The 25,611-nt window shown below is 32.8% G+C and overlaps 1 long non-coding RNA gene across 5 annotated transcripts; it reads right to left on the reverse strand.

The window, feature by feature from the left end:
* Window positions 1-4,045: 4,045 nt before the first annotated feature.
* On the reverse strand, window positions 4,046-20,566 carry LOC123881919. Of its 5 annotated transcripts, XR_006799639.1 has the most exons (6): window positions 20,329-20,553; window positions 7,188-20,202; window positions 6,794-6,917; window positions 5,549-5,922; window positions 4,762-4,819; window positions 4,054-4,663 (listed from the first exon to the last, which is right to left on the reverse strand). It is a non-coding gene; the product is annotated as an uncharacterized LOC123881919 (long non-coding RNA). The 5 variants fall into 5 exon arrangements; XR_006799637.1 differs by having other exon boundaries at window positions 4,046-4,819; window positions 5,549-6,917; XR_006799638.1 differs by lacking the exon at window positions 6,794-6,917 and having other exon boundaries at window positions 4,048-5,922.
* Window positions 20,567-25,611: the final 5,045 nt, after the last annotated feature.

Genomic DNA, 25,611 nt, shown 5'->3' on the forward strand with positions numbered 1-25,611 from the left:
TATAAAGGGAGAAAATGTATACGTTATTGATATAACAACTAATAGTGTGTTTGGTAAGTTCAATAATCTAGCTTATAGCTTATTAAACTAACTTATAAGCTTGTTTGAAAAAAAAAATAAAAGTGTTTGGTAAAAAGCTTTTATCACGAGCTTATAGTTTTTTTTGAGATGTTATTTCAAGTAACGTTTGAGCTTATAGCTTATTACAGTTTTTTCCATTTTTAACCTTTAATTTAATTTTATTATTTTTTATAAAATAAAACATTACCCACTACATATAAATGTCCTTTTATGTATTTTTATATTTATCAGTCATTTAAAAAGCTATCAGCTTGCTTTTCAGCTATCAGCTATAAGCTATAAGCTAGTTTTTCAGCTATCAGCTAGCTTTTCAGCTATCAGCTAGCTTATAGCTTAATTTTACCAAACATAGCCTAATTGTTCATCAAACCATTAAGACACAAAGCATTCTCATAATATTTGTTGTGAATTCGAACCGAAACCAATATTTGTTGTGGAGCAAAACGATTAAGCAACCAAAACCAAACTTATGGAATAAGCAACAAACACAAAGTAAAAATAAAGCGATAAAAGAGACACAAATATTTGTTTACCAGTTCCGTCCAATAATGACCTAGTCTGGGGGAGAGAGCAGCTCTCAGTTCCACTATCAAACTTGTTCTTCTTGATTACAAAAGATCTGATACAAGAGTTGCAATAATTTAGAGTTTTCCTAAATTCTACCATTTTCCTGAATCTCTCCCTGTGACCAATAGATTCAATGATAATGATTACAAGATGGAATAAATAAGTTCTCAATCCCTAGAGTGTACCCAAAAGAACCCCTTTTGAACCCTAGCTTGATTCATGTTGAAAAGACCTAAAAATTCCACTTAAAGCTGCAGAAAACGAAACATAGTTTATATATGGTCGCGCACCTGCACATGGCGCAGGACCAACTGCGCATGGCGCAGCCACCAGACCAAACATCACACAATCCTGCTAACCAATTGCGCATGGCGCAGTGCTGCTGAGCATGCCGCAGCAAGCAGCAACTTCCCCTTTTTTCCTTGTTTCTACAATTCTAAGGCAATTCCAACAATATTCACTATGAGAGCATACATAATTTTTTTCCTTTTCTTTATACCATTCAGCTTAATAAATTCCAACACTAACATTCCTTGTTGCTCCATTTGAAAAACAACCTCATATATAACCCCGAAAAATCCTCAAAACTAGTTCATTGGAACCAAAGTGATGATGATTGTTGCCAATGGCATGGAGTAACATGCAAAGATGGACATGTTACAGCACTTGATCTAAGTCAAGAGTCTATCTCAGGAGGATTTGATGATTCAAGTGCTCTTTTCAGCCTGCAATATCTGCAGAGTATGAATTTAGCTTTTAATGACTTTAGTTCTATGATTCCTTCTATGATTCCTCAAGAGTTGCATAAGTTGCATAATTTGAGGTATCTAAACTTGTCAAATGCTGGCTTTGAGGGACAAGTCCCAAAGGAAATTTCTCACCTCACAAGGTACGACACAGCCTAAAACTTGAAAAGCCAAATACAGAGATTCTTATGCAAAACCTCAAAAATATCACAGAATTATATGTAGATGGTGTAGCAATATCTGCCGGCGGAGCAGAATGGGGTCGTGCTTTATCATCAATGGAAGGTCTTCGTGTTTTGAGCATGTCATCGTGCAATCTCTCTGGACCTATTGATTCGTCACTAGCTAAGCTTCAATCACTCTATGTTTTAAATTTGAGCCATAACAATTTTTCTAGCATAGTACCAGATTCCTTTACAAATTTGTCCAATTTAACAATCCTACAACTCAGTAGTTGTGGCTTGAATGGTTTTTTTCCAAAAGATATCTTCCTAATACACACATTAAATGTCATTGACATATCAGAAAATCAAAATCTTAATGGTTCTTTGCCAAACTTCCCACCACTTGCATCTCTTCACTACTTGAATCTCGCCAATACAAATTTCTCAGGACCACTTCCAAATACTATCTCCTATTTGAAGCAATTATCAACCATTGACCTATCTTACTGCCAATTCAATGGGAGAATTCCTAGTTCAATGTCAAAACTCACCCAACTTGTTTATCAAGACATGTCTTTAACCTTACAACACTTCGTGTCATTCAACTTTCTTCCAACAAGTTTACTGGAACAATAAAGTTGGACATCATTCGAAAGTTAAGTAATTTAACTATACTAGGCCTCTCAAAAAACAATTTGTCGGTTGATGAAAACTTCAGAGTTGATCATGATTTGTCACCATTTCCAGAGATAAGAAGTGTTATGTTGTCTTCCTGCAAGTTAAGAGGAATCCCAAGTTTCTTGAGAAACCAGTCCACATTACTAACTCTTGACCTATCTGGAAACAATATTGAAGGACCAATACCTAACTGGATTTGGCAACTTGAATCTCTAATTACCTTGAATCTTTCCAAGAATTCTCTGACTCACTTTGAAGAAAGTATTTGGAACATGAATTCTAATCTTTATGTGGTTGATCTTAGAATATTAAGATGGAAGTACTGATTGTTGAAGTCTTAGGTTTAATAAAATGTTATAGCTCAAAAAATGTTTTCTTTTACTTTTTGGGTTTTGCACTTCATCTTATTTAGTTTTCAAGCAGTATTGTCAAAATAAGGATTGGGAGGGTTGTGTCCATTAGTAAGGTTGCAGAATATTTGTTCAATGTAATTGTGTAGTTTTGAGAATATTTGTGAGAAAAACAAACTGTGACAAAACTGAAAACATATATAATGTGCATCATGTCAATTACTAAATTGAATCCACAGCTATAATGTGAAAAATAAAATGTTACTAATCAATGAAGAAATAGTGAAATACCCACCACTCTGTCCCTTATTGTAACAAAGACATGATATAAGCTTATTTAAGTTTTCATACATAAAAGAGAGGATGAATATAAGAATTAAGAAAATGTATACCTCTAATTGCAGAAAACATGGAACTCCTCTCAAACTAAAGTGAATATCCACGGATCTTAGATCACACTCAAGCCTATTAAATAAGTCTATAATAGGATACTTACCAGACTTATGCCTTAATTTTTTTGATGGGTCAGACTTAGACACTTTTTAAAGTCTGGCTCGATCTAACCTATTCCCATAGTATAGTAGATTAACAATGTCCTTACACGTCAAGATCTATTCAATCCAAGCAAAAATATGTCTCAAAATATGTCTCAAAATTCTCTCTCAAATTCCATCCCATACTATTGCCATGAAATGCAACAGTATAGTTATTTCATCAAGAGGAACAAGATAAAATTAAATATTAACGATAAAGAACATAGTGTGACACAAGTGGTAGATATTTAGACCCCTTGTGTTTGATCCTCGGCCGGTGCGTATAAAAAAAATATTTGTTAGGAGAAATCAACCACAAAAAATATTCAGAATATATTTGATTTAACATTCGACCAAACCTTTACGTAAAAATAATGTTTTAAAAATCAAACCAGACCGGTCAATTTAACTAGTTAGAGCAAGCACATCGGTGGTTTTTGGACGGCAAAGACACGCTCTTTGTCAGAGCACATGGATAATTGAAAACAATCCAACGTTGCTACAGTAAAAGTGATGATATGTTTACCAACGGATACAAACTAACACATGGGCCATGACAAGTGCAAATGAATTAATTAAATATTGAAGGCTACAATACAACGGCTATCTCCCATTTTATTTTAAAACATGTGGGACCCAATGAGACCCATTTAAGAGTTTTTGATGAGTTGTATGGATATTTGAGAAATGTGATTGAATTGTTTAAATAATTAAAAAGTCTAAAATAATATAAAGAATGAAACGGGATCCACTTAAAAAACTAATATTGAGTTTTGGGATAATGGTGCTCTTAGACTAACAAATGTACCTAGCACCGGTCTAGATGGTTTAAAAAAAATCGAAAATCTGTAGAACCGAAAAAAATCAATAGTGGGTTCCAATTTTACCTGACATTTTTTTTTGTACAAAAATATTCCTAATTGTTTTTTCTCTTCTTTTATTCAATAAAAGAATGGCCTTAATTGTAAATTTAATGTATTTATCAGGAGAGTTATGCATTCCAATCCTTATCAAGGTACTAGGAATTTGGATAATTGTTTGAATGAAGATTTTTTTTGAAACGGTTTGAACGGAGAATTGAACAATGAATGGTATATACAACAACTTGCTGCCATGGCTTCTGAACAACCTCAAGAAGATACAAAAACAATTCCCCTCAAAATCTTAATGCACAAAAAAAGCAACAAAATTGTATTTGTCGAAGCAACCAAAGACTTTGTTGGCACTCTTTTCAGCTTCTTATCTTTTCCACTTAGCAACATTGTTCGCCTTTAATCCACCAACAACAATGACCAACAACAACAATCCGAATCATCACCATTCCTTGGCAGTATCAACAACCTCTACCAAACTGTCCAAAACCTCGACTCAAACGATGTTTGGAACAATGCTGTCTGCAGACAAATGTTGCTGCATCCCAGGAATCCCTGTGAAGCATTGTGCATGAAGCTGCTCTTGAATGTTGATGACACTGAGCCATCAAGTAAGATTTTTGTGTGTGATTCTTGTAAGACATTTACTACTTTTAAAAACCTTGAATGCACCTGTGGAAAACCAATAAATACATAGCTTCAAGATTTGGATTCTAAGGGACTATTGTGGATGCCCAAAATAGAGTCGTTGTTAGAGAAAATGGACCAACTTTTTTGGTGTTTTACGATTTGAAGATTGTGCCTAGTTCCGTTATGACTTCTTTGTGCCTGTTGAAGGAATTCGGGTATTCAGACTTGAGTCAGCTAGAGGAAATCACACATAACATTGGCAAGCAGGAGGTAATCGTATCTATCTCACATTACAGATTTATTTTTTACGTGCATAGGATCTTAGGCAACGTCTAAATGATGAACCTTAACATCATGGTTTTATGTTGCAGTATCAGTATGCTTCACCCTTTAGAATATATCAGTTAGTCCTAAGAACTCCAATTATTCACTAGGTCTTAAATTTCAAATTTACTACACAGGTAGCTTGTGCCAAGTTTAATTGGTATACTGTGAGGGCCATGAAGGCACAACATGAATTAATATTCAGAAGCTTAAGATTTTACTTTTGACAAGCAAAAGATAATAGAAAGATGCTATGAGGCACATTTAGGGGTATGAGAATTTCAACCCAATACAAGAAAAACACCAAGTAATAGAAGAAACATGCTATGAGGCACATTTAGGGATATTAATACGTTAGAGGAGCATATTATGTATACTTAGAGGAAATAGGAGACATCTTGGACATTTTACTAGCTTGTATGTGAACGAAATAACATGAAATCTTTTGGGAAACGATCTCGTCTATTGTCATTTAGTAAAATTGCTCTTTTTTCATCTATTTATTTCTATCAATGTAACAGTTACCCCTATTTTCAGTATAGATATAATTGATTACTTCCATTTTGATGTATAGATATTGAACATACTCAAGTATAGCTTCACCTCTCATGAGCCGCTAACAAATGCAATTCTGAGAAGTTGCTCCCAGAACAAATACAGCCCGCCTAACCAATCTTCATCAGCAGTTAGAGTAAGGCCTTGCACTAGTGATAGCAATAAAACGGATATTAAGGTTGTGCAAAGTAAATCTCAGAAAAAGATAATCTTCGCAGAAGCCGATGGAGAATTTGTTAACTTCATTTTTAGCTTCCTTACCATGCCATTAGGGTCCATTGTAAAGGTTTTGGTAACTAACTCTTTTGCTGGATGTGTTGGTAATTTGTACAAGAGTGTAGAGAACTTGGTCCCCACTTCTGTGTTACTCAATCCTGGTATAGCACCACATTTTGGTTGTCCAAACCAACCCCTCAACATTCCTGCTATACAACCACAACTCACGACATATTATTATGGTACTGGGCTTCCATCGCAAGTGTATAATTCTATTCTTAAATCTTATGTAAACACAGAAATAAAGATAGCGGGAGGAGTGATTTCTAAGTCAATGTCATCAATTTTTAATGGAAAGGTCTTGACTGAACTGGATCCAAGATCCCCCAACAGGTCAAGAGAAGGTGTTGTAGGATTTGTGAAGAAAGCAGCGTTATATGGTGTAGGAGATGATCTAACAGTAAAACCACTTTCTGCTAATTCTTGCCTTTCATATTTTAAAGAATCTAGCATTCCCTTTGATGATCTATAAGTGAAGGTGATTAGCATTGGTGAAGTTGAGGTAAGTTGACTCTTATTTATTACGGAAATTTGTCTTTTTCTTTTTTCCTGTTATTTTAACCTCTTTTATACTCCCTTTACTTGTGGTGTAGGCTTTGAGCCTCCTTAGAGCTTCCTTGACATCAAAGTTTACCTTAACTATTGGACTAGGAGACCTCTTGAATGTGACAGAACATGAATCAACTTTGACATCAACAAACTAGTTTGTTAATTTGATGATCTTTGAAAGGAACCTGCATTATCAATCTGCTGAAGTTCAAGCTTTTGTTTTGAACAATAGCTAGAAGAACTTTTCTGTTACTGCTACTTAATTGGATTGTGGTTTTTCTATTGCATAGATTATTATATACCGGCCGCCCTGTTACTCTATAGTTTGGTTATGGTGTTTTATCTTGTTCTATATGTATCAACTGCCTCCCTGCTTTGCATTCTCATTGATCAAATTTAGTTCTTAGTAATTGAGCAGTGCTTTGAGGAATAATAGTTATAATCTTCTTTAATATTATTATTCCTTACCTTGCTGTGTTGAGATGCACTACACTGCCGTTATAACATCTTTTGAACGTTCCAGATTAAAGAAAACTTCAAAATAGAGAAGCTGATCAATAACAATTATTCCCTTCTTCCTCAATTTTTGCTTCTACTCAATAAAAAAAACTTTGTTGGAGAGAAACACCTTATTCTTTTGCTTACAAAACACAACAGAAAATGAATCGAGCATTTGACATTGACACTATCTAACGAAATATATGTTTTATATTTCTGTTGAAAATTAATTCTCAGATCAACATAAACCAGTTTTTGCACCTTATCAAAGACTAAGTATTAATGTCAACAGTTAACAAAGACATGATTTAAGCTTCTCTTAGTTTCATAATAGAGGAGATGAATAGAAAGTGTGAATATGTACCTCTAATTGCAGGGAACATTCAACTCCCTCTCAAATTATGCAATTGACTCCGTCTAACCGTAGCTTGTCGAAATTCAGTTAGTTTTAGCATGCATTGCATTGATCTTGTGCTTCTGTAACTAGTAATAATAAACACAAAACTAGTTAACAACTAACAAAATTGTGATAAAACAAAAATAAAAATATGAAGGTTCTGCAAGGAAATCATGTCTACACGTCATTTATATTCTTCTCTTTTCTGTGCCCATATTACAAAAAACACATACATATACTATTATCAATCATATGAATCATGATGACAATGATGTTAGCACAAAGTAATAAGAAACTGAAAATACATTTTTATTTAAATATGATGTAATTATTATCACTTACTTGATTACTTTGACTCATATAGGATATACCTAATGTCGTAAGGTTTCAAAGGAGATGTGGTGTCTTGTTGCTCTCGACGCTTCCTTATCAGAGATATCATGTTCATATTGAAAAAGTGTGATTGAAAACTTTTTTAATTTAACCTATTGTCTCCTCAGAAAAAAAATTGGATATAAAAGTGAAAATTGGAAAAGATAAAGTTTAGTTGTTTGTAGTATTTCAGGAGGTTGAAGAACATTATAAAGTTTAGTTGATGTGCACTGAACTCTATAATAATATTATCAAATGTTCAGAAGTCAAAAAAATTTACCACATATACCTTCCGCATGTTAAAAAGATCAGAAAACATTATTAAAAGAAAGATTTCTTTGTACATTTTCCCTCCCAGTCTCATTTACCTCTCATGTTCATATCACTTAAATTTCATTTTTCTGCTAAGGTTATGTAGACTTGATGCAAGAAGATTCAAGTGGACATGATGTTGAAAGATTCATTTTGAATCTTGTGTAGGGGCTGATGAAAAATTTCTTTGAAGCAGCAGAGACTTAATCCTTCTGATTACTTAATCATTAGAATATGTTGTTGTAGGAAGAGTTACCAATGAAATTTATGCAAAATAAAGCTCTATAAATACATCTTATACCAGGGATATTTCATTATATTCTAGATGATAAATGATAACAATAGTAACAGCAAATTTTTTCTTTTTGAACAACCGTAACAGAAAAATTCATTGCACAAATTTTATAAAATGTAGGATTTTTTACTAGGTTTTTCTTCATGTGCAGTCTCCCTATGAAGTTCTACACAGGCTTGATATTACATATAACTTCATTGTTTGTTAACACACTACTATGCATAAAAGAGGTTCATGATATGATGCACGATCAAAGCCTGAAAAATGAATACCAAACAATTCAATGAACAAACCAGATTTAACTAGAGCCAATGATTGTTAGTGAGTATTACAAAACTCACAGATCCAAGAAATCCTGATCGGGCCTTCAATGACATTTGAAACATGGGATATCGCTTTATCCTCAGATACCGATTAAAAAACAGTGAAATTTTGATATTATGTCACCTCAACCTGATTACACGGTTGAAGAATGTTATGTTTTAGAGTAGGCATGCACAATCATCATCAAATCTTAATTATGCCAAAAGACCGTGAACGAACACATCTCACTTGTTCCCTGTAAGATTTATGGTCGGGGATTTTCCATAGCCAAATGCTTTCACCTAATGGTTGCACAATTTGGATGCACTGTCCAACTATGACCTCTGAAGGATGATTATGTCAGTAAAGAATGACACGATTTTTTGCAAATTCAGAAGAGTTTCATGGACAAGCCAACAAAATTTGAAAGTACAAACAATAAACTCTGATTGAAACCAGCAAAGACAGAAAGCAGCTTGATTACTAGGTTCATGAAATCAAGTACAGACAACTTCAGAAGCAAAAAAGAAACCGAAACCACAAACCAGATAGAATACAATCATGAGTAAGACAGAACCAGAAAGGAATCACATGTTCAACAATTTTATCCTCCACAGCTTTAACATTCCTTCGGTACATTACCTTGTACTTTCACAGGTCCATGTCCATAGCATCACACAATCCATATCCCCGACACCCGCATGGAACTCACAAAGGAATCGCGACAACTAGACCCTCATAAAAAACTAACAATGAGAACATGTCACAACCAGATTTGAACTATAATAGACGGATGAAGTAAAGTTCCAAAGCAGCTTAAGTATCCAGAGAAAAGATAGAATCTTGTATGCTTTATTTCTCACGTTCTTGATGCAGAAACGCAAAATCACCAAGACTGGCAGGACACAACAAATTTCAGTAGAAACATGACAGATCCCAAGGCCGTGAATTGAATGGATAGTATGTTAACCACAGCCTGCCACGGGCTCCACAGCATAGCACACATTCATAAGCCATCTAACAACCGCACAGAAAACTCAAAGGAAATGCAAAAGTAGATGCCAAGTATTCAACACACCCATTGTTTCAATGGAACAATTTTCCTTCCAATTTCCAAGAATTTGTAATCAATATGAAATGATGCAATTTAGGCATCCTCATTATACAGATGAGTCCTTGGGACACTGCACAAAACTAAAACATACACAGATTCTCAGGAATGATACAAACAAATAACAAATCTAGGGCAAACATCTGTAAGAAAGCATAGTATTAGGGTAAGTAAACCCCCAAAGGATTATAATCTCCGCCATAGTCGCACATTCATATATTTATCTTTGCCTGAGCACCCCAAACTGTTGGGAGAAGTGTCAGACCTTCTATTTATTGGTCCTGTAAATCAAGAAGGATAAACAATAAGAATCAATACATAAACAATGAACAATAACTTATACTCGAGGCTTGACACTATTGAAAAGAAAGAAACATGAAGTTCATATTCAGAGTAGAAATCACCAGATGCTTTCCCACTGTGACAGATGCCCATTTAGGAGCGAAGATTCTTATATAAAAAAGGACCAGAAAACAATAAAAAGAATCAATAACAAAGGCAGTGGTAAATTAACAGAACAAAAGAGAGCTAAAACCAAACTGTCCATAAATCCTCATCCTTGGCGTGAGCAAAGAGATATACTTTGAATCTTCTATGCTTCAATGTTCATGCAGCTGATACAAAAACAAAACAACTCCAACACTAACAGGACTCACCATCAAAAGACAAATATCTCCAATATCAAAACAAACAGATGTGGAAAAAAAATTACTGGTTTGATCCCATGGCTGAATGGTAGTATGTTAACCTCTGCTTGCCACAGGTCAAATTACTGGTTTTATTTTGACAAGTCTCTGAACTGTAAAGAGTCTATATTAGTAGAGATGACCAAATCAAGCATAGAACACAGCTCGCAGAACATGATAGTTCGTTTGAACAAATTTCCATCCAGATTGGAATATCTTGTAGTCAATATGAAATGTCACAATTTAATCTTCAACCTAATACCAGAGGAGTCCTAAGGCCACTGTAACAATTAGGATATAATTTTAGGAGTATACATCAAGAATCAAAAATAACAACGGAAATAACTGTAGGAAAATGTCATCTCTCATTAGTCAATTGATCGACAACAAACAAATCATCATAACAAACAGCACCTAACCAAGTTGTCCAAAATTCATCTTGGGAAAGGAAGAGTTACTACGCTTGTACGCAAAACCACAGAGTAAAACTGAAGTTACAGATACAAAAACAAACAAAAACTTCAACACTGGAAGAAAGGGGGAGTATGTGATAACCTCACTCTAAGTTTTGACAAAGGAATCGAGAAGCATAGATGCTGAAACGACTATTCCGAAGTGTAAAGAATTCATAATCAGAGAAGAGATCACCAAAGCTCCAAATTAAAGCCTAGCAAATAGATAACACGTCCATCATGTGTCCTTGTTAATTTGTTCACAGAAGGTGTACAAAGAGGCAAAGAAACTCATCTCCAATATTCTCCACTTCAGATGGCGAATTAAAATGGTGCAGTGTGATTGAGAAAGAAGAAACCTTCTGTGGTACACCAAACCCATGTAAAACTTGCTCTGCCAACAGCATGATGCATTTACAGAAAAAATTACACTAGGAAAAATAGGTTGTAAAAAAAAAGAAGAATAGTAGCATAATTCTTCAAACCGAGTCACATATCAGCATTACAACGAGATGCCCACCAACTTCCTCATGTAAACTTATGCACTGTCAGAATTCAGATAAAAAGGCAAAATGTAGATAAAATAAGTAAATCGACTGGACAATAAGAATAGAAATGAAAATAATTCACAATCCAAGTACGTGGTAGCAAAAAAAACCTGAGGCTTGATAGTTGACACTACACAGAATGTTATTGTTTCAAAACACACTACACTGCATACCGTCAAAAAAACACACTACACTGCATAAAACATCATCATACTTAAATTCACATGTAAGGTGGTCAAAGCCAGCACCAAATCAATAGACCATAAATGAATAAGAATGCAAAACATGAAGATCAAACAAAAGAAAGATAGAACCAGATCCAGAAGGAATCAGTGTTCACAAATGACCTTCCTGCAACATCAGAGAAAATAAAATATCAAGAAAAAATGCTTTCCAAAGCAATAGAGTTATCGAAAACTATAATATTTTAAATAAGATAAGCGAATCAAAACTTGTGGGCTCCATACGATGAACGATCGATTTTGATAAACCACGCTGCAGAAAAATATGTTCAAAATTCAATTTGTATGTCTTGCAATCAAAACCCAAAAAATAAAAATAATTAAGATTTACACATCCTAGAAATTTGATTATGTATCTGTAGTCATTATCGTTCTTAGCCATTATAATCGCAAATTGTTCCATATATCCAGAGATCAGCTCGCTGCAAAATGGATAAACGAATATCTCAATATTCTTTTATTTTTAATAGTTCATTTATCAAATGACAAATTATATCAAATAACTACACATATAATCAAACAAGAATTGGAAAGGCAATCGGTACAAGTCATTCATAGCAGCATATCATTGATATAAGAACAACAAACCCTGCGATCGAAACCAGCAATAACCAAATCAAACCTCAACATCAAGAGACCAGAGTACCATAGAAAAAATAATAAAATAAAGAACCAGAAGGAATTGTGTTTTCATGGATATCCTCTCCTGAAAATCCATTGGAAAAAAAAATACTAAATAAAGAAATATATGCTCTCAGAATCAAAATATAGAAACACAAAAATGAAAAGAATTTACTGGAGACCTCCAAATCAAAATTTGAGGCTCTACGTTATGAAGAACGACATTATTTTGTCAAACCATTCTGCAGAATAGTATATTCGCAATTTAATTCGTATGTCTTATGAACAAAGCTCGAAAATAAAAATAGTAAAGAATGACACATTGAAGAAACATGATTTATCTTGAATCTCCTTTCTTATCCATTGTATCAAGTATCTACAAACGTTCTTGTTATCAAACTTCAATTTACTGCAAAACAGATTGTATATCTCAAGATTATTCAAGAAAGATATGGATATGTAATTCTGAAGCTCTCCCTAATATTTAGGTTCGTAATTCTGAACATAAAAATTGACACTGTCATATGACACTTATTCCAGAAAAAGAACATTCAAGGAAAATTGACCCGTTAAATGCAAAGGCTCAAAGCATTTCCTTAATAATGTCTGCCACAACTTTCAAATCCCGCGGTACACAATCATGCCCTCTCCCGCCTGTTACACCAAAGCAAAAACATGTCCTTGATAGATAATCTATGACAAAATGACAAAGGAATTATAAAGGAAAAAAAAACCCACAAAACAAACAAAAACCGTGAAGAATTCGGTCAGAGTAGATTCTGGTGTTCCATTCCCTATACCAAGTTCTTTCTTCAATTACAAATTCTGTGAGAGATACCCGTTTGGGAGACAAGATTCTTGTTAGTATTATTTTATATACCACAAATGTCACTAATACAAGAATATAGACAAACAATTTTAACAAAGGAAGTGGCAAATCAACATAAAAGTTCCAAACCGAGCTGTCCAGAATTACGCATCCATGGGAGGGTAAAGATATATGTACCCTAGAATCTTAACTGCTTCATACTCACTTTCCTAACACGGATACACGAAAAATCCAACGATATCCAAATCTCAAAACAAGTATACACATGTAAGTAAAAAAAAAAATGACCGGTTTCACGGTAAGTATGTGAACCTGCCTGCCACGAGTTCCACAGAAAACCACAGATTTATATATCTCTCCTGTAATACCCACACAGAAAAGACAAAGGAACTGACAAAGTAGATGCTAAGTATCAAATAAAAGACTGAAAATGTGAAGAGTCTAGGAAGAGATGACCAAATTAAAGCCTGCTAGCTGGAGATGATGATTCATTGGAACAAACTACATTCAATATGAAATGACACAACTTTGGCTTCCTCCTAATACAGAGTGTTCTGATCGGATCAGAATGAGATAACTCCAATGGCGAGGCTTAAGGCAGTTTCGGTGGTGTTAGATTTCTGGTACGGTGGATCACGGTGGGGAAGGTACCTGCAAAACATGTTAGCACTCCAAGGCTCAAGTCAGTATGTGATCAAGGAGGAGTAAAGCGAAAAGTGATTGAATTGTGTACCTTGGAGCCAAAGCTTTGTCCTTGGGCCACTGTAATGAAGATGATATCTCTTTAGGAGTATCATCATCATAAATCACAAATCAAAATAAAAGCAACAAATGAAAATTATAACAAAAACCTTCCCCAACAAAGTTATTATGTCACCAACGAACAAATCATAAAATCAAACAACACATATGACGTAACCAAATTGTCCAAAATTTCTCATCTTGGAAAGGGCAAAGAGTTATTCCATAATCATGTACCCTATGACAGAGTAATACTTAGGTTGTGGATACTGAAACACACAACTTCAACACTAGAAGAAACACAAAAACTTCAACACCAACTTATACACGATCAAAGAACTATTATTTGGAAACAAAAACATATAATTTAAAATAAAAAAAAAGGACCAATTATATCCCAAGAATGAATGGGAAGCATGGATACAGAAGTAGTAAAAAGCGCATAACCAAATCAAAAGACTAGAAATGAATAAGAATACAAAACATGAATATCAAACAAAAGAAAGATAGAACCAGAAGGAATCAGTGTTCACAAATTACTTCCCTGCAACATCAGAGGAAATAAAATATCAAGAAAATATGCATTCAAAAGCAAGAGTTGTTGAAAACTAAAATATTTTAAGATTGATAAGAAAATCAAAATATGAGGGATCCACGCTATGATGAAGATAGTTATTATTTTGAATTTCACAAACCGAGCTGCAGAAAAACAAATTCACAATTCAATTTGTATGTCTTGCAATCAAAGGCCAAAATAAAAAGTAATAAAGGACTTATTGATGAAATTTGATTATGTATCTATAGCCATTATCGTTCTTATCCATTTTAATCGCAAATTGTTCCATATATCAAGAGTTCAACTTTCTGCAAAATAGATAAACAAATATCTCAATATTCTTCTGATTTTAGTAGTACCAAATCAAACCTCAACATCAGGAGACCAAAGTACCAAAGAAAAAATAGTGAGAATACAAAAATATGAAATATGAAATAAGAGGAAGATAGAACCAGAAGGAATTGTGTGTTTGATTTGTTTATAGATAACATCTCCTGCAAAACCATATAGAAAAATAACAAATAAAGAAATATATCATCCTAGAATCAATAATGAAACACTTCTGAAATGAAAATAATTAACTGGAGATCTCCAAATCAAAACTCATAGTCAGAAAAGAGATCACCGAATGGAAGCACAATATAACAAGTACATCAGCCAATTGCATATTCCCTGCTCCACTAGGCTCCCCCTATACCCATGTAGGATAGAAGATTCTTATTCTTATATTATTATATATATCACAAATGACAGAGAATACAAATGGAAAGAATTATAACAAATTAGAAGGTTATTATTTTGACAAACTAGAAAAACATGTTCAAACTTCAGTTCATACATCTTGAAATCAAAGCACAAAAACAAATAAAAATAGTATAGAATGACTCATTGAAGAAATTGGATATTGAATCTCCGTTCTTGTCCTTTGTATCAAGTCATTTTAGACATCAAAACTTCTTAGCTCACTGCAAAGCGGATAAACGCATCTCTTGATTTTCAAACGAAGAATCATATCAAAAAATTATACAAAACAAAATCTTGATCAGTTAAAGAAGAGTCAAGAGAAGTTTGATGTTGTGAAATTCGCATAAAAGGATACCAATACATATATCGAAATCACATCCTCTCCTGCAACACAGAAGAATAAATAACAAAAATCATGAAATATATGCTCTCAGAATCAGTAAAGATTGAAACAAGAAGAATTACTAGAGATCACCAAAGTAAAACTCTAGGCACCATGCTACGAAGAAGCCGCGCGCTACAGAAAAAAAAAATTCACCGTTCAATTCGTATGTCTTGCCATCGAAGCAAATAAATAGAAATTAGGAAGAATGACTCATTGAAGAAAATTGATTTATCGAAAACGTTATCTGTTCTTATCCATTTAATCAAGAATCACAAAATGTTCTACAAATCCAATGACTTCATCTCGCTGCAAAACCGATAAACACATGTCTTGATTATCCAATAAAGAATTATATCCAATAATTATGCAAAGAATTCTTCAAAAAAGTGTCTAACCAAGCTTGTCTAGTTCCTCATCCTTGGGGATGGCAAATAGATTTACTCTGGAATCTTAAATGCTTCATACTCATGCTCCAAACACTATACCAAAACAAATACACATGTAAGTAAAACGATTGTTTTATCCCATGGCAGAACGGAAAGTATGTGAACCTTTTTCCTGCCACTGGATCCCAAGCAAACCACGAACGGAAAGTAAATGTGTACCGCTCCCACACAGAAAACTCAAAGGAACTGTAAAAGTAGACACTGAGTATCCCAAAAACAAATACACAAATGTAAGTTTGTTTATAGCCTCGACGAGCAATCAATCTAGTCAATGGATCAAAAAATCAAGAAATATAGCTCTAAGAATCAATGCAGTAGGCCTCTAGTACTATTATATTGTGATTTCAGTATACAGGAATAAGAATCGTTCTTCTCATTTTAGTTGTGCAAATAATGAGTTAGTTCTTGATGATTAATTGACACTTCAAGAATACATTAATATAGACAAAACATTGCCAAATTTATGTAACACTGTATATTTAGAAAGATGTATGTGCTAAATATAAGATAAGATGAGTCAGTATTAACTTGTTCGCCAATCATGGCCTGAGATTGAGTAGTGAAAAATATACACATATTCTAAACATGAAAAGCCAAATGCACGACAGGCAATTGTAAGAAAATAAAGGTTAAGGCTTAAAAAGTAGTATTAAAGCAAACCGCGACCAATCATAATCTCTGCCGGTCGGACATTCATTTATTTCTCTCCTGTAAATCGAGAAGAATAAACAAAAAGAATCAACAGAGAACCAATCAAGTAAAATTGACTTAAAATCCAATAATTGTCACCATAACAAAGCCATAACAATTGTTCCAACACAGAAAGCCATAACAAAGCCTGAAGAAAAAAAAACAATTCAATGAAGAGCCCATGGTCATATCCATTCAACTTCTCAGCTTGAAAGAGACATATGTACAACAAATTTATATATTCTAAAGCTCTCCTAATACTTAGATTCCTAATAAACCACACACAAATCAACATTACCACATCACATGGATAGATAATTCAACAGTAACAACCAGCAAAAGTCATAATCCTGCCACAGCTTTCGCAGTTCATATATCCTCTCTGTGACACCCACATGAAACTTTAGGAATCAAGAAAACTAAATCCTCAAGAAATAGAAACGTGAAGAATTCATAGCCAGAGTAGAGATAACCAAATGCTTTGCATAATGACAGTGAGAACATATGGCACAGCAAATTGCAGATTCGTGCTCCATATTAAATGACAATTATTTGGGCTTCCTCCTCACTTTCAAAGGAAGTGGCAAACTAACAGAACCAAGCTGTCACCATCACAAGACATATCATCAATCCCAAAACAAAATAGAGATGTGTATATTACTAATTCTTATAGCAGAGATGACCAAATTAAAGCATACTACACCAATTTGCAATATCATGTTGTCCAAAATTCCTCATCTTGGGAAAGGAAGAGTTACAACAGAATCTTAGATGCTAAACGTACAACCGAGTAAAACTCACGTTACAGAAACTTCAACGCTCAAAGAAATAAATATAACTTATCAATTACCAATTATTTCCAAAAGAGAAGTATGTGATAACCTCACCATAAACTTCCACAAAGGAATCAAGAAGCGGGTATGCTGAAACAGATATAATGAAATGTAAAGAATTCAAATATGAGTACAGTTCACCAAATTAAAGTCTAGAAAAAGATATATAATACAGCCACCTAACCATTATGGTTCATGTGTATGGTTAATTCGTTTACAGAAGATAAGCGGCACAAAGCGGCAAAGAAACTTGAGTGGATTAAAAATGTGCAGTGTGTTTGAGAAAGAAGGAAACTTGTGGTATACCATACCGGTACAACACTTGTTTGATCAAAATAATGAAGTCATTCTTGACTGTAACAAACTGGTTGTAGAAAAAGATCCAAGAAATAAAAGTAGCATAATTCTTGAAACCAATTCACAGATCAGCATAACAACAAGAGGCCCACCAAGCTGTCCCAAAATACACAAACAAAAAAAAAATTCTACTATCGTCATAAGAATAATAAGTATTGATGGTAAATCATAAAGGAGAAAATCCAGAAGACTAGACAATAAGAATCGGCAGAGAAAAAATGAAATGAAAATAATTCGCATTCCAAGTAGAGGTACCAAAATAATTCGTTTGATGCTAATAAAATGTTATTATTTCAAAACACACTGCACTGGAGAAAATAACATGTATCAAAGCTATAACCAAATCAAACCTCGCAATCGGAAGATCAAACAAGAGAAAAGAATCAGAATACAAAACCAGAAGATCAAACAAGAGAAAGAAAATCATTATCGTCCCTGCATCACCAGAGGGAATAAAATATCAAGAGAATGTTTTAAAAAGAAATAGGCAAACCAAAGCTTGAGGCTCCATGCTATGATTGAAAGAACATCATTATTTTGACAAACCACACTGCAGAAAAACAGGTTCACAATTCAATTTGTATTTTACAATGAAAGCGCAAAAATAAAAATAATAAAGAATGACTTCAGTGAAGAAACTTGATCTATGTATCTATAGCCATTATCATTCTTATCCATTATCATCAATACTTGCAAATTGTTCCAGATATCCAGAAATCAAAAATCGATCAGCTCACTACAAAATGTATCAAGTATCTACAAACGTTCAACTCACTGCAAAACAGACTTATATCTTGATTATCCAAGAAAGAGATACACTGCTAATACTCAAATTCATAATTCTAAACATAAATAAATACCAGCACTGCCACACCATACTAGGAGTACACCTATTCCAGAACAAACACTCAAGGAAAAAAGTAACCCCATTGAATCCAAAGGCTCAAAGCATTCAAATCAGACAGTACATTCACAGCTCTCTCCTCTGTAACACCAAAGCAAAAACAGGTACTTGGAATCAAGAAAACTATATCCTAAAAATATACAAAGAAACATGTAGAATGCATAGTCAGAGTAGAGATAACCAAATGAAAGCACCACATCAACAGCAGCCAATTGCAGATTCTGGTGCCAACCAAGTTGTCACGAATTCCACAGTGAACCACACATTTATAGGCTCTCTCCCCTATAACAACCACAAGGAAAACTCAAAGGAACTGACCTTGTACGTGTTGAGTATAAAAAAACTGAAATGTAAAGAAGAGTCTTAGAAGAGTTGACCAAATTTCCATCCAATTTGCAATCATGTACCCATGTGAAATGACATGATTTTGGCTTCTTCCAAATACAGAAGAGTCCTTTGGCCACTATAATAAAGAGGGTATCTTTTTTATGAGTATCATCATCATCATCATCATCATCATCATCATCATCATCATCATCATAAATCACAAATCACAATAAAAACAACAAAACAGTAATGAAGATTTAGAAAACCACCCCAACAAAGTTAAGTTATCACCAACAAACAAATCATCAGAGTCAAATTTATATCCAGTTGTCCAAAATTCCTAATCTTGGGAAGGCCAAAGAATCATTCAAAAATCCTGTAATCTATGCTAGAGTAGTACAAAGGTTCTGGATAGACAATCAACACCATCTTGAACATGATCAAAGAATAACCATTATCAGATAATCTCGCCCAAGATAGCAGAGAATAATCAAGAATCATGTAAGCATAGATGTTAAAATATAAATTCACATCACCAAATTAATCCCAACAATAGTTGAAAATATATACCACAGCCAGCCAAACATGACAAGGTAATTCAGGCACTCATCTTTAATTTATCCACTTCAGAAAGAAAAGTTAACAAGGTGATTGTGAAAGAAGACTTTTGTGGCACCCTGTGAAAACAAGATGATACATCAAACCACACTGCAGAAAAACAAGTTCTTAATTCAATTTCGCGTCTTAAAATCAAATCCAAAAAATAAATAGTAGTACAAAAAGATTCATTGAAGAAATTTTATTTATCTATCGGGGACCGTTCTCCAATCTTATCTATTGTATCAAGTCTGCTCTAGACATCAAAAACTTTTCAGCTCACTGCAAAAGCAAAACGGATAAATGCATAACCCGATTATCAATTGAAGAATCATATTCAAAAGTTATTGAACTAATTATGGATAACCAATGAAGGTTAAAAGAAGAGTGAATAGAAGTGAAATTCTTGATATCTACAATCTGAGAAAACCACGTTTATAGCGGCAGATCAAAGAAAACAAGAACAGCCATCCCTGAAATCAAGATTTCTCAGAGAGTAAACAATCAAGAAACGTGAAAACCAAGGACAATTTAGAATCATGTTCACAGTTCAATTCAATTTATCTGGAACCGTTCTCTGTTGTTATCCACACAATATCAACAATCGCAAAACTGATCTAGATTCACCTCGCTGCAAAACGGATAAACACATATCTTGGTTATCCAATGATGAAGAATTACGAAATTATCCAATAATCCAAAAATTATGCAAACAAGTCTCGATAACTGATCAATAAAAGAAGATTAAAAGAATTACGAAATTCTTTAGATATCTATAATCCGAAAATCCATGACGAGGGCTCCTTCATAGCAATAGATAAAAAAAATCAACAACAGCAAAACCTGAAATCAAGAAATCACGTAGCAATAAAACTTTAGCAAGGGATTTCAAAAAACCGAAGAACTTTAGAATCAATAATTGGAAATCGAATCATCATAAAGAAAGTAGAACAGAGAAGAAGAAACGAGAGAAAGATAAAACGCGGCCAGCTATGGAATGAGGGGAATTCATTGGAGTGATGAGGTTTATATAGAAATCAGGATCAGTATAGACGGTTACGATTAAGCTGATGTGGAACTTTTAACGGTGATGATATAATTGTAATAAACTGTTGACGCGTTAATATGGCGGTGTGACAGGCTGGATAGATATACAGTAGTTAGTTAGATTTCACCCAAAAAAAAAAAAAGAAAAAAATATATATATTGTTAGTTTGCATACCAAGTTAAATTAGATTAGATTAGATTAGTATGAGGGCATCTCCAATGCAAGTATCTTATTGAGTTCTTAAGGCTAAGCAACCATGTCTTATTTTTTTTTACCATTGGAGTTGGATGACATGGCATTGGAAGTTGCTTAGAAATAGGGGATGGAACTTCATATTGCAACTCTTAACTTGGGTGGCTTAACAATAAAAATCATTATTTTAATAGGTATTAGTGGGTCCCATAGTTATTATTTTTATTGAAAAATTGGAGGATTGGAATTTATGTGTCAAACCAAAAACATTGTTTTACTTTTTAAAAACAATTTAAAGCTTTCCAACGGTAGGAATTGGAAATTAATCATATATATTATTGTTATGTATTTTATTTTATTATGTATTTCTTATTGTTGCGTATTTTTCGTCACTTGCTAGTTATTGTCGCTATGTATTTCTCATCGTTTAAAATAAATTTATTATATTTTTATGTATTTATTATATATTTTTAATGTTTTTTAAACATTTATTGGATTTAACCATATATATTAATAAAATAATTGATATACAAAAATTTAAATCAAAATTAAATGAAAATAAAAAATATATATAAATTGGTGGGGTCAAATATGAGTTGCTTATTTTAATGCCATTGGAGTAAAATTGGTGAAAGTTGCTTATCAAATTCTTAAATCCTACATGGCAATTTGGGTCCACAAAAAGTAACTTAAGCCACCCATCTAAGTTCCCCCCATTGGAGATGCCCTGACATATCCCCTTGAAAGAATATTTGTCATCTAATAATCTAATTTTTTCAACAAAAAAAATCTAAGGTATAACGTTAAAATAATATATCATTATCTCTAAAAAATTGTATTTGCAATCGTGAACGGATCTAGACATAAGTAATCGACGGGGTTAATATTTTTAAGAACTATTGAAAAAAATTTCATCATTCTTTTTTTTTTTTTGATAAGAAAAAAAAAATTCATCATTCTAATGATAAAGTTAAACAACAAATAATATATGAGCTTATAGTTTTTTTGATAAGCTAATTATACTGGCTTATATTTTATTTTTTTTGTTTACGATGGAACTGAAGATTAAACCTACGACCTCTAACAAACTACCAAACATCTCACCACTAGATCAAACCTAATGGCATAGCCTATAGTTTATTTTGATAAGTTAATTCAATTAGCTTATAACTTATTAATTTTTATTCCAATTTTACTTATATTATCTTACTTAAAAAATTAAATATTAATTAATCATTTTTTTTATGTCCTTTCGTATTTATATGAAAGTTCAATCGCTAATTTTACCCAATCTTTTATATTATAAGCTTGTATACACAAACAAACCTTAAACCCTAATTTGTTTTCCCCGTTTTCCCTTCATTTTATCTTGCAATTTTTATTAAAAAATAATACAATTTTGTCTTGACTAGGATTTGAACCCGCAACCCTTTAGTGCAAGGCAATAATTTCAACCACTATGGCAAGTATATCAATTATGATTAAAATTATGTGCAATAATTGATAACCACGATCAATTTTAAAAGTATACCATATCAAAATTATTGTTGACTATATCATTCATCACGAAATATTTTTATGTCTTTCCTGATCAATGATTTTTTTTCTACCGGATCATAAATTTAGAGAATAATTATCATGTGAGATTTGGAAAGTTATTATCACGTGTAATTTGGAAAGTTATTATCAAACTTAATTATGCTAAATCAATTTTTTTTGCAATACAATCAAACACAACCATAGTCATGTCACTAATCACATTCATTATTTTGATTTTAACATTACAGATTTAATATTAACCGATGATCAATTGATACAATATGCACTAGCAGACCAATTGTGATTTAAATTATGTCCACAAAGTGTTAAGCTCCATCAACTTTCATAGGAAATATTTCATACGACAATTAAGCACCATCAATTTTCATTGCACAATTTAAACAATTAAAAACCGATAATCTCTTATATTATAAGCTAGCTAACATAAGCTAACCCTAAACCAAAATTTTTTCCCCTCTCATTTTCTCTTTCTTTTTATTGCAGCTTTATATTAAAAAAATACAGATTTGTCATCGAACCTGCATTCCTTACTTACAATAAAATCTTTCAACCGCTAAAACACGTGCTTCAATTATGAAAGAATTTAGGAATCCTAATATGTTAACTCTGTTTTCAATAAATTTTAACAACGAAATTAATCACAATTTTTATTTATTTATGGATGTCTACTTAAGTTTATGTTCTTGATTATGTCTTTAATTTTTTTTTAACCTTTAATTATCATCAATTTTTTAACCTTTAGTTATCAGCAATTTTTTTTAATAAGTAAACAAAACGATGGGGGTCCAAAATTATTTAAAAAATATATAAAATATAAAATAAGCACATAAAACAAATATAGAATAATTAGTCCATGAAATTCCCTATACTACTCTTATTGAAAATGCTCTTAGAATTTTTGTATTTTATTTTTTATTGTTACATATTATACCTAATTAGACCCATGCACCGCATGGGTCAAAGTTCTAGTATCGTAAAAAAAATAGTTATCCACTACTTTTTAATAAACAGTCAAAATTGATGATTATAAAATTAAGAAAAATGTTAATAACTGTACCTGAAACACTCTTTAAACATTTTATTTAAAGAAATTATTTATTCAAACATAAATACTATTATCAACATTACAATATTAATTGTTGGTTAATTATTAACATTATTATATTAAAATAAATATAACAACTAATTAAAATTCTTTACATTTTATAATTAAGAATGTCAATGTGTGACACATATAACCACGTTATCGGACAACTCATAAAAAAAATGCGCACACTACATCACACCAGTATTCTGTTTGGCGACTAAGCAGAAAATTGATGGAATAACTGAACTTGATAACATAAATAAATTATAATATTTGTAAATTATATTATTATTGAGCAAAATATAGAGACTAAAAAACATATTTAAAAAAGAAAAAAATGTATTTTCCGTTCAAAAGAAAAAATTACATATAGGCCAATTCTTTATCCTTTTAAGAAAATGGATTCTTTGCATTTGTACACAACACACATTCAAATGAGATGTGATATAAGTCGTGATATAGAATAAGATAGATTTAATTTTTATTTTATAATAATTTAAATTGTTAAATATATTTTTAGTCATATAAATTACAAGCTTTTAAGTTTATAATTCCTCAAAAAATGTATTCACTTAAATTAGTTCTTATTTACATTTTATAGTGACTAAAAATATCTATGTTTTGTAAAAAAAATTAAAATAAGAACAATTCTTACAATTTGTATTATTATAGAGGACTAAAATTACAATTAAAATTTAATATATATTAAACTTGAATGAATGTAATTTTATGTCAATGTTTAACTTAAAATGCCATTAGTGGTACACTCTTTCCCAACAAAAAAAAAAATATTTGGTAATGGTGAACAAATCAACCTCAATAATATGAGTGAATGGTAGTACTCCTGGACCTGGAGCACTAGTTGAGGAAGTCACACACAACATTAGCAAGAAGGAGGTAATGGTGTTGTGATATTTTTTGTTTGATGTGTATCTATCTATCTATCTTAGGCCATTTTAGAATCAGGAACCTTCACTCCATGGTCTTAGGAGGGGGCATCTCTCCTATTTTCGATTCTTTCATTCAATATAATGCTATGAAGCACCGACACCGGACACATATGGACAGTGACACATTGACACGTATAATAATTTGAGAAAATGACACAATTCAATATAATTGTAAGTGTCGGTGTCGTGTCTGTGTCCGGCACCGAGGCGTGTCCGACACCAGGATACGCTTAATCCGAGGAGTGTCCGTGTTTCATAGATATAATATAATGTCTCTTTTGTTCATCTATTTCTGTATCAATTTTCCATAGGTTCCTTTGAACAATTTTTGTTAGTTCTTAATGTTTATGAGTGATTACTTCCTTTTTGATGTATAGGTATTGAACCTCCTCAACTATTCGTTAATCTCTCAAGAGCCTCTGACAAATGCTATTTTGAAAAGTAGTTCCAAAAACAAAGTCAAGCCATCTAACCCTACTACAGCAGCAGTTAAAGGAATGCCTTGCACCAGTAACGAAATTCTTGATATCTACAACCCGATAAACAGAAGCTGTCAAAGGATCCATGACTTTGTAAATTTCTGTTACTTTACATATTTTAGTAACAAGATTCTTCACCCTTGGTATATGATAACATTCACCAACAATTATCACATCATTTATATCCTCAACTTTTACATTTGCATCTTGCAAGCACTGTTTGATTAGCCTTTCACACTTTTCAAACACCTCATTTTCAAGATAGAATAACCAGAATCCATATTGAAAATGAGAGCAATTTTGTTGCTTTCACTGTCCATATCCTCATGAGAAGAAGAAGCAGCCTGCAGTTGTTGCCGGCCACTGCTGTTGGTTGAGGCATTAGCTTGAGAACACCAAGACTGGCCATCGCACAAGCATAGTATATCCAGTTTAGCTGGAATCGATTGAATGAGACTGGAACTGTAAACACTACATTTCTTACAGGCCGTTTCAGTTGAGTTTCAGCCAATACTTTTAGTTGGCCCAGATATTCCGCAAGGACTTGTTCTACAGTGGTATATCTCCAAGCATTGTTCATTTTTGCAGAAATTAAAGGGAAAACGCCGATGTCCAAAGTCTGCACCTGCACCCTAAAGGGAAATTTTTACTTGCATGAACTAGTGGATCTGTATCAATTCTGCCTATCAAGCGTCTCATGTTGTAAATTGTAGCTTCATACGAC

This window comes from Trifolium pratense, linkage group LG4, assembly GCF_020283565.1.
Source record: "Trifolium pratense cultivar HEN17-A07 linkage group LG4, ARS_RC_1.1, whole genome shotgun sequence".
NCBI classification, from domain to species: Eukaryota; Viridiplantae; Streptophyta; class Magnoliopsida; order Fabales; family Fabaceae; genus Trifolium; species Trifolium pratense.